This window comes from Peromyscus leucopus, chromosome X, assembly GCF_004664715.2.
Source record: "Peromyscus leucopus breed LL Stock chromosome X, UCI_PerLeu_2.1, whole genome shotgun sequence".
NCBI classification, from domain to species: Eukaryota; Metazoa; Chordata; class Mammalia; order Rodentia; family Cricetidae; genus Peromyscus; species Peromyscus leucopus.
The window spans coordinates 55,206,575-55,224,215 of NC_051083.1; positions in this window are offsets into that span (position 1 = coordinate 55,206,575).

A 17,641-nucleotide genomic window follows, 5' to 3' on the forward strand; every position below is an offset into this window, starting at 1 on the left:
CATACAATACATCCTGACCACAGTTCCCCTCCCTCCATTCATCCTAGCTCCACCTCACCTCCCCTCTCTCCCAGACCCACTTCCCCTACAGAACAAAGCAAGATATAATAAAACAAGGCAAAATCCCTCATACCAAGACACAAGGCAATCTAGTAAGAAGAAAAGAATCTCAAGAGCAGGCAAAAAGAGTCAGACACACATCCATTCCCACTTTTAGGAGTCCACAAAAACACCAAACTAACAACCATAATATATATGCAGAGGATCTGGTGCAGACCCTTGCAGGCACCATACTTGCTTCTTTAGTCTTGGTGAGCCCATATGGGCCCTGCTTAGTGGATTTGGTGGGCCATGTCCTCCTGGTGTCCTCCATCCCCTCTTACTCCTACATTCTTTCCTCCCTGTCTTCCATGGAGAAAGGAGAGACCTAATGGAGACCTTTTGTAGAATATTAGTTTAGTTTAGTTTAGTTTTTTGAGACAGGGTTTCTCTGTGCAGCTTTGCGCCTTTCCTGGAACTCACTCTGTAGACCAGGCTGGCCTCGAACTCACAGAGATCAGCCTGCCTCTGCCTTCTGAGTGCTGGGATTAAAGGCGTGTGCCACTACTGCCTGGCTAGAATATTATTTTAATGTGTGTTACTTTTGTTTATGTTGCATTTGTCTAACTCTGTGAAGCTGTGTTACTGTTCCTGTCTAAAACACCTGACGGTCTAATAAAAAAGTGAACGTCCAATAGCAAGGCAGGAAAAAGGCTAGGCAGGGCTGACAGGCAGGAGAAATCTGGGAAAAGAAAGAGGAAGTAGCCAGAGAAGGAGGAGGACTCCAGGGGCCAGCCACCCAGCTACACAGCAAGCCACAGAGTAAAAGTAAGATTTACAGAAGTAAGAGAATGGGAAAAGCCCAGAGGCAAACGGTAGACAGGATAATTTTAAGTTAAGGAAAGCTGACAAGAAACAAGCCAAGCTAAGGCTGAGTATTTATAATTAAGAATAAGCCTCCATATGTGATTAATTTGGGAGCTGGGTGGCAGGCCCCCCAAAAGAGAAAAACCAAACAACAACAGAGACCTCCAATTTAGTTTCCCTCTCTCTGTATAATGTCTGCTGTGGGTCTCTGCACTTGGTTCCATCTGCTCTCTGGTGACAACTGGACAAAGCACAGACATGAGTATAGCAGAATATCATTAGGAATCATTTCATCTGGTTTTTTTTCCAGCTGTGTTTAGTTCTACTGTAAGTTTCTGGGCTATTCAGTCTCAAGTTTCTGGCCATCCATGCAGGTCATGGGCTCCCTCTCATGGTCTCAAGTGAAACCAAACATTGATTGGCCACTCCCACAAGTTCTATGTCACCATTGTCCCAGCAAATTTTTCAGGAAGGACAGATTGTAGGTTGAGGGTTTTGTACCTGGGTTGGTGTACTAGTTTGAATGTAATTGGCTCTCATAAAATCACTGGAAGTGGAACTATTAGGAGATGTGGCTTTGTTGGAGGAAGTCACTGTGGAGATGTGCTCTGAGGTCTCATCTGTGCTCAAGCCACATCCCAGTGAGACCAACCATTTCCTGTGGCCTTCAAAATGTAGAACTCTCAGCTACTTCTCTAGCACTGTGTCTGCCTGCATGCTGCCCTGTCACACCATGATGATAATGGACTAAACTTGTGAAAATGTAAGCCACCCCAATTAAATGTTCTTCCTTTATAAGAGATGCATTGGTCATGGTGTCTCTTCACAACAATAAAACCGTAACTAAGAGAGTTGGTGTCCAGGTTTCTCTTTCTATACCCTGCAGAGTTCCTTCTCATGCCAAAGAGACTAGAATGCAGGTGTGAAGGCTCCATGCAGGCACAAGCTCCACCTGTCTAAGTTCAATGAGTTGTCTGGATGTTGTCCTCTGCAATGGGGCCCCACTGTCAGTTTTCAGAGAGCAACTCTCTGTCCTAGCATCAGCTCGTGTTGTTTAGGGATCTCCACAAGACCCCCCTTGGCCAACAACTGAACTAAATGCAACCCAGTCCAACCACTGGAAACCTTGCATGGCAAGAAAAGATGACCAATTTATTGGCCTTCCCCTGTAATCAGATTGGTGAATTTCCTATCATCATAAAACCTTCATCCAGTAACTGATGGAAGCAGATGCAGAGATCCACAGCCAAGCACCAGGCCAAGCTCCAGGAGTCCAGGTGAAGAGAGGGAGAAGGGATTATATGAGCAAGGGGGAATCAAGATCATGATGGGGAGGGAAATCTACAGAGACAACTAAACCAAGCTTGTGGGAACCCTAGACCAGTAGCTGTGGAGCCTGCATGGGACCAGACTAGGCCCTCTGCATGTGGGAGACAGTTGTGTAGCTTGGTCTGTTTGAGGGGCCCCTGGCAGTGGGATCAGGATCTATCCCTGGTGTATGAACTGGCTTTTTGGAGCCCATTCTCTATGGTGGGATGCCTTGCTCAGCCTTGATGCAGGGGGGAGGGGCTTGGTCCTGCCTCAACTGAATGTACCAGGCTTTGCTGACTCCCCATGGGAGGCCTTACTCTTTTGGAAGAGTGGAAGGGAGGTGGGTTGGGGGGAAGGCAGGGAAGGGAAAGCAGGAGGAAGGATGGAAGTGGGAATTGTGATTGGTATGTAAAATGAAAAATAAATGGCCAGTTTAGACTCCACATCCTTCATTACTAGGAATCCTCACTAGGATCACTGTTGCCAGAGTCTTCCTGCCTTGCCCACAATCAGGACAAATCCTTGTCACCCGCCAGTCCCACAGCCGCTCAGACCCAACCAAGCAAACACAGAGACTTATATTGCATACAAACTGTATGGCCGTGGCAGGCTTCTTGCTAACTTTTCTTATATCTTAAAGTAACCCATTTCTAGAAATCTATACCTTGCCACGTGGCTCGTGGCTTACCAGCATCTTCACATGCTTCTTGTGCTGGCGGCATCTGGCAGGCAGTCCTTCTGCCTTCCTGTCCTTTTATTTCTCCTCTCTGTTAGTCCCGCCTATCCTTCCTGCCTAGCCACAGCCGATCAGGTTTTATTTATTGATCAATCAGAACAACTTGACATACAGACAATCCCCCAGCACAGCCAAGTGCAGACCATCTCAAACACCTGCACTCAGGCCCATGGTCCTAATCATCCTCTATACGGACCTGCTGGGTAACGCCACAAAGAACCCAAGAAGGGCTCCCACAGGACATACAGAACATCCCACAGCACTTCCCCTTTTCTTTTTTTAAAAAAGGAAGGTTTTAACTTTTACACATCTTTAAAGCCAGCTTGGTATATTTGGGAATTTGGGCGTAGCTTCTCTTACTACTTCCTGCTGGAGGGGGGCGCAGCATCTCATGGGGACACAAAAAAAATTTCAGGTTCATGGAGTAGTCCGTGAGACTGTATCATCTGAGCCAGTTGCCTTGAAACGATTCTGGATGTTGGATCATCTGGGCCATGGTGTTATCGGAGACCTTTCAGGTGGTCTTGGCTGGTCAAACCTGATGTATCTTAATCTGGAACAAATCCATAGCCTCTGGCTTTCTGTAGAGACAAAAGCAGAGCCTCTTTTCCAAAGCAACACATCCTTAGACATAAATTTCAAAATTGAAATACCTTTAAAATATACACATTGATTTAACTGAGCAGTCTTTACAATCACATGTCTTTCTGCAGTTAAAAATCCCAAAGACAATATAATCCAGACTTTCTGTGTGATATCCATCTTTACATGGCTTATTTTTTATATTACTTTTACTTTCTCTTTAAAGACTTTATTTTTTTTAAACTTTCTATTTCTTTATATAACTGTCTATGTTCCTTTTCCTCTCTCTTCCAAGCCTATGTACATTTTTACACACAGTGTAAAGCATTTAAAGTCTTGCTCCATCTGAATCTGTCTTATTGTGAATGTGTTGCTTTAAACTGCAGCATTTGTAAGACTGAAACAATGCTATGGCTGCTGGCTCCGCCCACCTCAGCTTCCCAACATGGCGGTGGTACGTTTACCGCCAGCTCTGGGAGCTATCATGAGTCTATGCTTTTATCCAAGCAGCGTGTAGCCCAGAAACCTTTTTTGTTTTGTAACTAGCAAAGGCTAAATCCACCACGCAGCTTAATGTGCCACTTGCAGAGGCCTCATTCCCGCCATACTGCAGGTCAAGCACACATGCCAGGAACCCGCCAGTAACTCAAACGGGCAGTTGCTGCTCATTTGAGAGAGACAATTAGGAAGCTGTTTTTAGCTCCGTTTTAGAATCTTTTCTTAGGTTTTAGGTGGAAACTCTTGCCCTCTCGTTGGGCGCCATTTGTAGCTAGAGTTTATTTGTAGCTAGAGATATAGATGTAACCAACCGTCTTATTAAATAAGAAACACAGAAATAATGCAAAAGAGAAAGCCGAGAGGTCAGAGCTCAGAGCTAAAATCTCACCCTTCCACCTGCGGTGTCCCAGCTTCCCGAAGGAGACTCTCTTTCCTGTCGGTTCGTCTATTTAAAGTATTTTGTTCTGCCTTCTCATTGGTTGCAAACCCAAACATGTGACTGCCTCGTCACTGTCTGAATGTACAGCCCCCTAGGTCTTAAAGGCATATGTCTCCAATGCTGGCTATATCCCTGAACACACAGATATCTATGGGATTAAAGGCGTGTACCACCACCGCCACACTCTTGCTATGGCTCTAATAGCTCTGACCCCCGGGCAACTTTATTTATTAACATACAATCAAAATCACATTTCAGTACAATTAGATTACCACCACAGATCACCCTCCTAGATTCCAGGAAGTTTACACTGCACTAGGTTTCTATACCATGCCCCAAATGCCTCCCAACTCCAGCTGTCTCTCCCTATACTCTTTCCATCAATGTCCCCTCAATTGATTCCACCAGCTCCAGTACCCATTTGCCCCCATTCCACCCACAAAATCTATTCTATTTTTCCTTCCCAGGGAAATCCTTGCTCCCCCTCCACCAGAGCCCTCCTCTTTATTTACCCTCTCTGGGTCTGTGGATTGTAGCTTGATTATTTATGTAACAGCTAATATCCACTTATAAATGAATATATAACATATTTGTATTTCTGGATCTGGGTTACTTCACTCAGGATAATTTTTTCTAGTTTCATCCATTTGCCTGCAATTTCATGAGGTCACTTTTGTCAGTTTCTTAAATTTTTCTCTCTGAAAATTTTTATTAGTATATATTATTTGTACAGACATCCAGTTTTGACCAGCACCATTTTTTGAAGATGCTGTCTTTTTCCAGTGTGTATTTCTGGTTTTTTTATAAAAAAAAAAAAAATCAGGTGTCCACATGTGTTTAGACTTATATCTGGGCCTTCAATTCGATTTCATTGATCCACCTGTATGTTTTTATGTCAATACCATGTGGTTTTGAATACTATAGCTCTGTGTTACTGCTTTGAAATCAGGATGGTGATACCTCCAGTGGTTCTTTATTGTGAAGGGTTGTTTTAGCTATCCTGGGTTTTTTGTTTTTCCAAATGAAGCTGAGTATTGTCCTTTCAAGGTCTGTAAAGAATTGTATTGGGACATTGATGGGGATTTCATTCTGTAGATTACTTTTGGTCAGATGGCCATTTTTACTATATTAATCCTACTAATCCATGAGCATGGGAGACCTTTCCATCTTCTGATATCTTCTTCAATTTCCTTCTTCAAAGTCTTATAGTTTTTATTAATATAATAGTTTTATTGATTATTTGGAAATTTCACATAATGCACCCTGATCACACTCACTTCCCAGTCCTTCCAGGTCTACCCCTATCCTTATGACTGCCCCCAAAACCAAAGAAAAAGAATAAAGAAGAAAGAAAGAAAGAAAAAGTCCAATTTGGGTTGCCCATATACTGACTGGAGCATGGTCAAACTAATGTCCCAGGCTTTGCTGACTCCCCATGGGAGGCCTTACCCTTTCAGAGGAAGGGATAGGGGGTGGATGGGTGCATGGAGGCTTGGGGGAAGCAGGAGGAGGGATGAGAGGGAGATCTGTGGTTGGTATGTAAAATGAATAAAAACCATTTAAATAAAAATAAATAATATTTTGTGGAATTAAAAAAACTAAGAAACAAAAAACCCTGATGCCTTCCCTACTCCCACCCCTGCCAGAAGCTACAACTGTGAAGAGCTACATTTCAGCATCCTTATCACAATTTTTAAGAGTTCTCTTCAATTGCTTTCTGTCTGAACAGTTTCTTTTGGTGGGGAATGGGAGGGAGAGTTTGTCACAGAAACCTTCTGTTTCTCATTCTTGTCTGTGAATCTGAAGTCATTGATTCTACTACAAAAGAAGCTTCCTTGTCCTTTATAATCAGTGACACCACAGATTATGGATTTCCACAGGGTTTCTAGCTACAGCGTGGGCCATGAACATCAACATGGCTTCAGGTGGAAGCATACACCATGACCATCCCCATGGCCTTTGGTAGTAACTTGGGTCACAGACAGCAATATGGTCCTCTGCTGCAGCAGGGCCATGGACACAAACATGGTCCCAGGTGCAATGGACCACAGACATCAACACGACCTCAGGCTGAAGCTCAAGCCACACACATACAGCAACATGGTCTCTGGCAACAGCACAGCCCACAGATATCAACATGGCTTCAGGTGGCAGCACAGATCACAAACATCCACATGGCCTCCCAGAGTAACATGCACCACAGAAATCAACATAGCCTCTAGCAGGAGCACAGACCGCAGACATCCTCATGGCCTCCAGTCACATCAGGAACCATGGATTTCGACATGAATTTAGGTGGCAGCACAGAACACTGACATTCCCATGGTCTTTGATGGTAATACGGATTATGGACATCAACACAGCCTCGGCCGCAGCATGGACCATAGACAATACCATGGTCATTGGCAGCAGCATGGGTCATGGACATCAACACAGCCCTTTTGTCATTTGTATATAGGAGGGCTATAATGACTCCATGGAGTCTGCTTAAAGGGCAAAGGAATTTATTAGGGGAGAAAAACTCACTGTACAGAACAGAATTGTCGCAGGTTCTGGAAGACTGTTCCGGTCGTCTGAGTCAGTCCTGCATCCAAGTCCCATGAGGGAGTGAAGAGAACCTGCCTGCATGCATCTCAGGTCTTAAGGGTACCTAGAGGCCACCCTGTCCAGGGGCATGTACTTCAAGGTCATAGGCAGGTAGAACAGTTACCTGATACATCTTTAGGGGGGGGGGATGCTTCAAGGTCATAGACAGAATAGCTAACCAATACAGGGCTACTGATTTTTTTTGAGTTAATCTTGTATCCAGCCACTTCACTAAACATGTACCATAGCCTGCTCAGGGTCCAGACAGCATCAGGTACTCATTCTTGTGTGATCTTTCTGTGCGTGTGCTGTGTCCCCTCATGGGCCCCACCTACTTTCTCTCTCTCCCTCTTCTTTTCCCATGAGGTTCAGGTCTCATCTGCACCTCCTCTCTTCCCTTTTTCCTGTCTGTTCACTCCCCAACCCCTGCCCACTTTTTTTTCTCTCTCTCTCTCCCATTCCCCCACCCCCAACCAATAAAACTGTCCACGTCTGCATAGTGTATCTCTCCCTTGGCTCCCACAAGACATGACTACCTCGCACTGTTTTTTTTTATTATTATTATAAGAATTTTTTATTATTATGTAGAGTTTGCTGCCTGCAGGCCAGAAGAGGATGCCAACTCTCATTACAGATGGTTATGAGCCACCATGTGGCAGTTGGGAATTGAACTCAGGACCTCTGGAAGTTCTTAACTGCTGAGCCACGTCTCCAGCCCAACATTATTTATTATTAAAAGTTTTAGATTATTGATAATGGAATAGAACTCTTTGGTGTTACACAAAATATTCAAACACAAATGCAAGTTTGTTAATCATTATAATACATCAGACCTTTTGATTTGAATAATTCCTGATTTGAAGCTATGATGCCACCATCTTCACTGTTTTTTCCTGCATCCAGTCATAAAGTTCAGGTTTGCTTGACATTATTATTGTAGGGAGAATGTGTAACTTGCTACTCACTCTTTTAGCAGTTTAAGTATTAACCGAGGCTTTAATAATATGGCGCTATTCCCTATGGGCTTGATGCTGTACAATAGATCTTTAGGGCTAATTCATCTTGCACAACTAGAAGTTAGGCCCATTTAAGAGCAACTTCTATTCACTGCTTTCTATCATCTTATTCCTAGGAAACCCTCTTTAATATTTGGAATCATATGAAGCCAAGAGACATTGACCAAAGACTAATTAAGAATTTGTTTGAATGAGTAAATATTACAGAAAATATTTAAATTGCATTTAAGATATATATTACATTCTTGAAAGGATGTTTTCATGAATATGGTAAGAAATTTTCAGGTTAGAGGGAAAAGAAAATGTTATTTTGAGAATATACAATAAGTATCTTTTACTGCCCAACCCTGATTCCATAATGAGACAGCAATGGTAAACATAGGTGACTGAGTCATTAATAAAAGCCTGACCTAGAGAAATTAGGCTTTGGGTCACAGACTTTAGCTGAAAAACTTCATCTTACATATGGCCTGTTGATTTGAAGAGCTGAAGATTTATTTAGTTTTGTTTTATTCATGTGTCTATCTAAATATAGATGTGTGCACCATGAGCATGCAGTGCCATCAGAGGCTAGAAGAGGGCATTGGATCCCCTGGATTTTGTAAACCAACATGTGGTTGTTATGATATGAACCAAACCCATGTCCTCTGCAAGAACTTCAAGTATACTTAACCACTGATGCATCTCTCCAGTCTCTAATAATTACCTTTTTACTGTATATTTTAAAAAGTTTCCTCTACTATCACTAATGTTCTTAGAATTACGTCTCACATTATAAAAGTCTATACTAAAATCATTTTAAGATTTTATACTTATTGTTTGGAGGCTAAGGACCATTTGGATGTCTATAAACTTTGATTTATTTTAAAATTCAGTTCCAGTTCAAAATATTTCAAGATGCTTAAATACGTACACACTTAGCTTCACAGTGTCGACACTCACATGACAATATCTGGGTTGCAGAGTAAATTCATAAACATCTTAGGTGCAGCTCATTTTTCGCATCTAGATAATATGAATTTTCAGGTTATCCTATTTGACAATGTTTTACCTCTGCTTTTGTTCCACTTTCTTTTTTACAATAAACATGAATGATCACATCTTCAGATTTTTGTTTTGTTAATTCAAAATTAAGTTAAGATTATATGTTTTCTGAACTTGGAATGAAAGACATGTTAATTTTACCAGTAGAAAGGAACATGAGGCAAAATGTGCCTACATTGTTTTCATCTAAAAAATCTGTTCATCCAACATTATGAAGTTGGATAAATGTTCTTGATACAAGGCACTCATTTTTTGTAATATTGTGAACTTATTTACATTCTAAATCGTTGCTAAGTTGCATGTAATTATTTCAAACTATTTCAATGTGTTTAATTTATTCCCTAGTGATGGCTAATTAACCCTTGATATTGTTAGTTAGTAATTTCTTTTTTTATTTTACAATACTATTCAGTTCTACATAATAGCCACAGATTCCCTTGTTCTCTCCCTTCCTGCCCCCCTCCCCTTCCCCCCAGCCCACCCCCCATTCCCACCGCCTCCAGATCAAGGTCTCCCCCGAGGACTAGAATCGACCTGATAGACTCAGTCCAGGCAGGTCCAGTCCCCTCCTCCCAGATTGAGCCAAGCATCCCTGCATAAGTCCCAGGTTTCAAACAGCTAACTCATGCAACGAGCCCAGGACCTGGTACCACTGCCTAGATGCCTCCCAAACAGATCAAGCCAATCGACTGTCTCACCTATTCAGAGGGCCTGATCCAGTTGGGGGCCCCTCAGCCTTTGGTTCATAGTTCATGTGTTTCCATTCATTTGGTTATTTGTCCCTGTGCTTTATCCAACCTTCGTTTCAACAATTCTCGCTCATATACACCCTCCTCTTTCTCACTAATTAGACTCCCAGCACTCCACCAGGGGCCTAACCATGGATGTCTGCATCCAGATTCCTCAGTCCTTGGATGGGGTTTATGGCAAAACTATTAGGGTGTTTGGCCATCCCATCGCCAGAGTAGGTCAGTCCCAGCTGTCTCTCGACCATTGCCAGCAGTCTTTTGTGGGGGTATCTTTGTGGATTTCTGTGGGCCTCTTTAGCTCTTTGTTTCTTCCTTTTCTCATGTGGTCTTCATTTACCATGGTCTCCTATTCCTTGTTCTCCCTCTCTTTTCTTGATCCAGCTAGAATCTCCCGCTCTCTTTCCCTTGACCCTCGCCATTCATTGCTCCCACTCATGTCCAGGCTGTTCATGTAGATCTCATCCATTTCTCCGTGACTTTCTTGGGGTCCTGTTTTCCAGTAGCCTCACTGGTGATGTGAGTAGCAGTCCAGTCATCCTTGTTCCACATCTAGCATCTTCCTATGAGTGAGTACATAACATATTTGTCTTTCTGAGTCTAGGTTACCTCACTCAGGATGATTTTTTCTAGATCCATCCATTTGCCTACAAACCTCATGATGTCATTGTTTTTCTCTGATGAGTAGTATTCCATTGTGTATATGTGCCACAATTTATTTATCCATTCTTCAGTTGAAGGGCATCTAGGTTGTTTCCAGGTTTTGGCTATTACAAACAATGCTGATATGATCATAGCTGAGCAAGTGCTCTTGTGGTATGATTGAGCATTTCTTGGGTATATGCCCAGGAGTGGTATAGCTGGATCTTGGGGGATATTGATTCCCAATTTTCTAAGAAAGTGCCATATTGATTTCCAAAGTAGTTGTACAAGCTTTCATTCCCACCAGCAGTGGAGGAGAGTTCCCCTAGTTCCACATCCTCTCCAGCATAAAGTGTCTTCAGTGTTTTTGATCTTAGCCATTCTGACAGGCATAAGGTGGTATCTCAGAGTTGTTTTGATTTGCATTTCCCTGATGATTAGGGATGTTGAGCAATTCCTTAAATGTCTTTCAGCCATTTGAGTTTCCTCTGTTGAGAATTCTCTGTTTAGTTCTAATGCCCATTTCTCAATTGGACTGTTGGGCGTTTTGATGTCTAATTTCTTGAGTTCCTTATATATTCTGGATATCAGTCCTCTGTCAGATGTGGGGTTGGTGAAGATCTTTTCCCATTCTGTAGGCTGTTGCTTTGCCTTGCTGACCGTATCCTTTGCTCTACAAAAGCTTCCCAGTTTCAAGAGGTCCCATTGATTGATTGATTGTCTCAGTGTCTGTGCTACTAGTGTTATATTTAGGAAGTGATCTCCTATGCCAATGCGTTCAAGACTACTTCCTACTTTCTCTTCTAGCAGGTTCAGAGTAGCTGGATTTATGTTGAGGTCCTTGATCCACTTGGACTTAAGTTTTGTGCACGGTGACAGATATGGATCTATTTGCAGCCTTCTACACGTTGATATCCAGTTATGCCAGCACCATTTGTTGAAGATGCTTTCTTTTTTCCATTGTACACTTTTGGCTTCTTTGTCAAAAATTATATGTTCATAGGTGTGTGGGTTAATGTCAGGGTCTTCAATTCGATTCCATTGGTCCACATGTCGGTTTTTATGCCAATACCAAGCTGTTTTTATTACTGTAGCTCTATAGTAGAGCTTGAAGTCAGGGATTGTGATGCCTCCAGAGGTTGTTTTATTGTACAGGATTCTTTTGGCTATCCTGGGTTTTTTGTTTTTCCATATGAAGTTGAGTATTATTCTTTCCAGGTCTGTGAAGAATTGTGTTGGTATTTTGATGGGGATTGCATTGAATCTGTAGATTGCTTTTGGTAAGATTGCCATTTTTACTATGTTAACCCTGCCTATCCATGAGAATGGGAGATCTTTCCATTTTCTGACATCTTCTTCAATTTCTTTTTTCAGGGACTTAAAGTTCTTGTCATGTAGGTCCTTCACTTGCTTGGTTAGTGTTACCCCAAGGTATTTTATGTCATTTGTGGCTACTGTAAAGGGTGATGTATCTCTAATTGCCTTCTCAGCTTCTTTGTCCATTGTATATAGGAGGGTTACTGATTTTTTTGAGTTGATCTTGTATCCTGCTATGTTGCTGAAGGTGTTTATAAGCTTTATCAGTTCCTGGGTGGAATCTTTGGGGTCACTCAAGTATACTATCATGTCATCTGCAAATAGGGAAAGCTTGACTTCTTCCTTTCCAATTTGTATCCCCTTAATCTCCTTATGTTGTCTTATTGCTCTGGCTAGAACTTCAAGTACTATATTGAATAAGTATGGGGAGAGTGGACAGCCTTGCCTCGTTCCTGATTTTAATGGAATTGCTTTGAGTTTCTCTCCATTTAATTTGATGTTGGCTGTTGGCTTGCTGTAAATTGCCTTTATTATGTTTATGTATGTTCCCTGTATTCCTGATCGCTCCAAGACTTTTATCATGAAGGGGTGTTGGATTTTGTCAAATGCATTTTCTGCATCTAGTGAGATGATCATGTGGTTTTTTTCTTTGAGTTTGTTTATATGGTGTATTACATTGATGGACTTTCATATGTTGAACCACCCTTGCATCCCTGGGATGAAGCCTACTTGATCATGGTGGATAATTGTTCTGATGTGTTCTTGGAGTCTGTTTGCCAGTATTTTATTGAGTATTTTTGCATCAATGTTCATGAGGGAGATCGGTCTGTAGTTCTCTTTCTTTGTTGCATCCTTGTTTGATTTAGGAATCAGGGTAATTGTAGCCTCATAGAAGGAGTTTGGTAATGTTCCTTCTGTTTCTATTATGTGGAACAATTTAGAGAATATTGGTATTAACTCTTCTTTGAAGATCTGGTAGAATTCTGTGCTGAAACCATCTGGTCCTGGGCTTTTTTTGGTTGGGAGACTTTTAATGACTGTTTCTATTTTCTTAGGGTTATTGGACTATTTAAATAGTTTATCTGGTCTTGATTTAACTTAGGTATGTGCTACCTATCCAGAAAAATGTCCATTTCTTTTAGGTTTTCCAGTTTTGTGGAGTAGAGGTTTTTGAAATATGACCTTATAATTTTCTGGATTTCCTCAATGTCTGTTGTTATGTCCCCCTTTTCATTTTTGATTTTGTTGATTTGGATTCTCTCTCTGTGTCTTTTGGTTAGTTTGGATAAGGGCTTGTCTATCTTGTTGATTTTCTCAAAGAACCAACTCTTTGTTTCATTAATTTTTTGTATTATTCTCTTAGTTTCTAATTTATTAATTTCACCTCTCACTTTGATAATTTCCTGGCGTCTATTCTTCCTGGGAGACTTTGCTTCTTCTTGTTCTAGAGCTTTCAGGTGTGCTGTTAAGTCACTAGTGTGGGATTTCTCCAACTTCTTTATGTGGGCATTTAGTGCTATGAATTTCCCTCTTAGCACTGCTTTCATAGTGTCCCATAAGTTTGGGTATGTGGTGTCTTCATTTTCATTGATCTCTAGGAATTCTTTAATTTCTTTCTTTATTTCTTCCTTAACCCATTGGTGATTCAGTTGAGCATTATTCAGTTTCCATGAGATTGTAGGTTTTCTGTAGTTTTTGTTGTTGTTGAAATCTAACTTTAAACCATGGTGGTCTGATAGAACACAGGAGGTTATTCCAATTGTTTTGTATCTGTTGAGATTTGCTTTATGGCCAAGTATGTGGTCGATTTTAGAGAAAGTTCCATGGGATGCTGAGAAGAAGGTATATTCTTTCTTGTTAGGATGGAATGTTCTGTAGATATCTATTAGGTCCAATTGGGTCATGACATCAGTTAAGTCCTTTATTTCTCTGTTAAGTTTCAATTTGGGAGATCTTTCCAGTGGTGAAAGTGGGGTGTTGGGATCTCCCATTATTAATGTGTGGGGTTTTATATGTGGTTTAAGCTTTAGTAATGTTTCTTTTACATATGTGGGTGCCCTTGTGTTTGGGGCATAAATGTTCAGAATTGAAACTTCATCTTGGTGGATCATTCCTGTGATGAGGATGTAATGCCCTTCTTGATCTCGTTTGATTGATTTTAGTTTGAAGTCTATTTTGTTGGATATCAGGATGGCTACACCTGCTTGTTTCTTAAGACCATTTGATTGGAAAGTCTTTTCCCAGCCTTTTATTCTTAGGTAGTGTCTGTCTTTGAATTTGAGATGTGTTTCTTGTATGCAGCAGAAAGATGGGTCCTGCTTTCATATCCATTCTGTAAGCCTATTTCTTTTTATAGGTGAATTAAGTCCGTTGATATTAAGGATATTAACGACCAGTGATTGTTCATCCCTGTTATTTTTGGTGGTAGTGTGTGTGTGTACTTCTCTTCTTTGGGGTTTACTGTTGTGGCTTTTGCCTGTGTTTTCGAGTGTGTATCTGACTTCCTACGGTTGGAATTTTCCTTCTAGTGCTTTCTGTAGGGCTGGGTTTGTGGATAGGTATTGTTTAAATCTGGCTTTGTCTTCGAATGTCTTGTTCCTTCCGTCTATGATGATTAAAAGTTTTGCTGGGTATATTAGTCTGGGCTGACATCCATGGTCTCTTAGTGTCTGCATTACATCTGTCCATGTCCTTCTGGCTTTCAAAGTCTCCATTGAGAAATCGGGTGTTATTCTGATGGGTTTACCTTTATAGGTCACTTGGCCTTTTTCCTTGGCTGCTCTTAATATTCTTTCTTTATTCTGTACATTTAGTTGTTTAATTATTATGTGTCGAGGGGACTTTTTTGGGGGTCTAGTCTGTTTGGTGTTCTATAGGCTTCTTGTATCTTCATAGGCATTTCCTTCTTTAAGTTGGGAAAGTTTTCTTCTATAATTTTGTTGAATATATTTTCTGTGCCTTTGAGTTGGTATTCTTCACCTTCTTCTATCCCTATAATCCGTATGTTTGGTCTTTTCATGGTGTCCCAAATTTCTTGGACATTTTGGTTCATGACTTTGTTGGCTTTAGTGTTTCCTTCGACTGATGAAACTATTTCTTCTACTGTATCTTCAATGCCAGAGATCCTCTCTTCCATCTCTTGCATTCTGTTGGTTATACTTGCATCTGAAGTTCCCGATCTTTTACTCAGGTTTTCTATTTCCAGCATTCCCTCTGTTTGTGTCTTCTTTATTTTTTCAATTTCCCTTTTCAGGTCTTGGACTGTTTCCTTTATTTGTTTCATTGCTTTTTCATGATTTTCTTTCAGTACTTTATTGTTTTCTTCCTGTACTTTATTGTTTTCTTGCAGGACTTTATTGTTTTCTTCTAGAACTTTATTGTTTTCTTGCAGGACTTTATTGTTTTCTTCTAATTTGTTTGCCCTTTCCTCTAGTTGTTTACAGCATTCTTCCAATTTTCTTGTCTTTTCCTCAACACAAGACTCTAACTTCTTCATGATGTTACTCATAAGGCTACTTTCTTCTGCTTCTTCCAATATTTGATGTTCAGGTCTAGATGTTGGAGGCGGGCTAGGTTCTAGTAATGCTGTATTGCTCTTCATTTTGTTGTATGTACTTCTGCCTTGATGTCTGCCCATCTCCTTGTGGTTCCTTCTTGGTCTTATCAGTGTACTTGGTTCAGAAAGAGCTGACAGATTCAGGAAGTCTCTCTCTCTTTTCCAGATGGGAGTTCTCTTGTCCAAATGGGAACTCCGGGGCAGGATGGAAGCTCTTATCTGGACCGGAAGTCTCTGGTCCAGAAGGGAGGTCGGGAGCAGGATGGGAGCTGGGAGCAGGTCTCTAAGTCTCAGGAAGTGGCTGGGGTCTCGGGCAGATGGGCGTGTGGGCAGGGCGTGGAGATTGCAGGGGCTGCCGGGGGGGGGCTTGGAAAAGGGGATCCCTCCCCGTGGGGCTAGAAGGGGACCTGCCCGGTGGCCAGAACCTGGGGCCAAGTTGGACAGGTCTTCCCGGAGTGGATGGTGCCCAGGGATGGGGTCCAGGTTGGGCCCGGATACTCACCTCTGGTCCAGAAGGGAAGTTGGGGGCAGGATGGGAGCTGGGGGCTAGTCTCTAAGTCTCAGGAGGTGGCTGGGGTCTCGGGCAGATGGGTGTGGGGGCAGGGCACGGAGATTGCAGGAGCTGCCGGGGTGGGGGGGCTTGGAAAAGGGGATCCCTCCCGGTGGGGCTAGAAGGGGACTTGCCCGGTGGCCAGAACATGGGGCCAAGTTGGGCAGGTCTTCCCGGAGTGGCTGGTGCCCAGGGATTGGGTCCGGGTTGGGCCCAGATACTCACCTCTGGTCCAGAAGGGAAGTTGGGGGCAGGATGGGACTTGCACTGTTTTTTTAAAATACAACTGTAGCCTCATAAAATTGGGTAATGTTATTTCTGTTTCTATTTTGTGGAATAATTTGAAGTGTATTGCTATCAAATCTTCTTTGAAAGTCTGGTAGAATTCTGTGCTAAAATCATCTGGTCCTCACAGTTATTTTTTTGGGTTGAGAAACATTTAATAACTGGTTCTATTTCCCTAGGAGTTATAGGCCTCTTTGAATTGCTTACCTGATCTTCATTTAGTTTTGGTAAGTGGTACCCATCACAAAAATTATGCATTTCTTTTAGATTTTCCAATTTGGTGAAGTATGGGTTTTTGAAGTATGTTCTTATGATTCTCTGGATTTCCTTGATGTATGTTGTTATGTCCCCCTTTTCATTTATGATTTTATTTTGGATATTCTCTGTGTCTTTTAGTTAGTTTGGATAAAGGTTTGTCTATCTTGTTGATTTTCTCTAAGAACCAACTCTTTATTTCATTGATTCTTTGTATTGTTCTCTTTGTTTCTATTTTATTGATTTCAGCCCCCAGTTAAATTATTCTTGCCATCTACTCCTTTTGAGTGTGCTTACTTCTTTTTGTTCTAGAGCTTTCAGGCATGTCGTTAAGTTGCTAGTATAAGATATTTCCAATTTCTTTGTGAAGGCACTTGCTGCTATGATCTTTCTTCTTATCACCACTTTGTTTCCCATAAGTTTGGCTATGCTTCATATCCATTTTCATTGAATTCTAGAAAGTCTTAAATTTCTTTATTTCTGTCTTGACCTAATTTTCATTTATATAATTCCATTTCCAAGACTTTGTAAGCTTTCTGTTGCTTCAGTTGTTGTTGAAATGCAGCTTTAATCTATGGTTGTCTGATAAGATGCAGGGAGTTATTTCAATTTTCTTTTATCTGTTGAGACTTTCTTTGTGACTGAATATGTGCTCAATTTTGTAGAAAGTTCCATGAGGTGCTGAGAAGAAGGTATATTCTTTTGTGTTTGGGTTAAATGTTCTGTAAATATCTGTTAGGTCCATGTGGTTTATAATGCCAGTTAGCTCCTGCATTTCTTTGTTTGGTTTTTGTCTGGATGATCTGTCCATTGGTGAGAATTGGGGATTGAAGTCTCTCTCTATCAGTGTGTGAGGACCAATATGTGATTTAAGCTGTAGTAGGGTTTCTTTTACAAACTTGGGTGCCCTTGAATTTGGGGCACAGATGTTGAGAATTGAAGTGTCATCTTGGTGGATTTCTTTTGATGAGTATATAGTCCTTCCCCATCTCTTATGATAAAGTTTGATTTGGAGTCAATTTTGTTTGATATTAAAATGGCTAGACCGCCTTGCTTCTTAGGTCAGTTTTGTTGGAATATTTTTTTTCCTTTACCCCAAGGTAATGTCTATCCTTGATGTTGAGGTGTTTTGTTTTGTTTTCCAAAAGGATGGATCCTGTTTTTGTATCCAT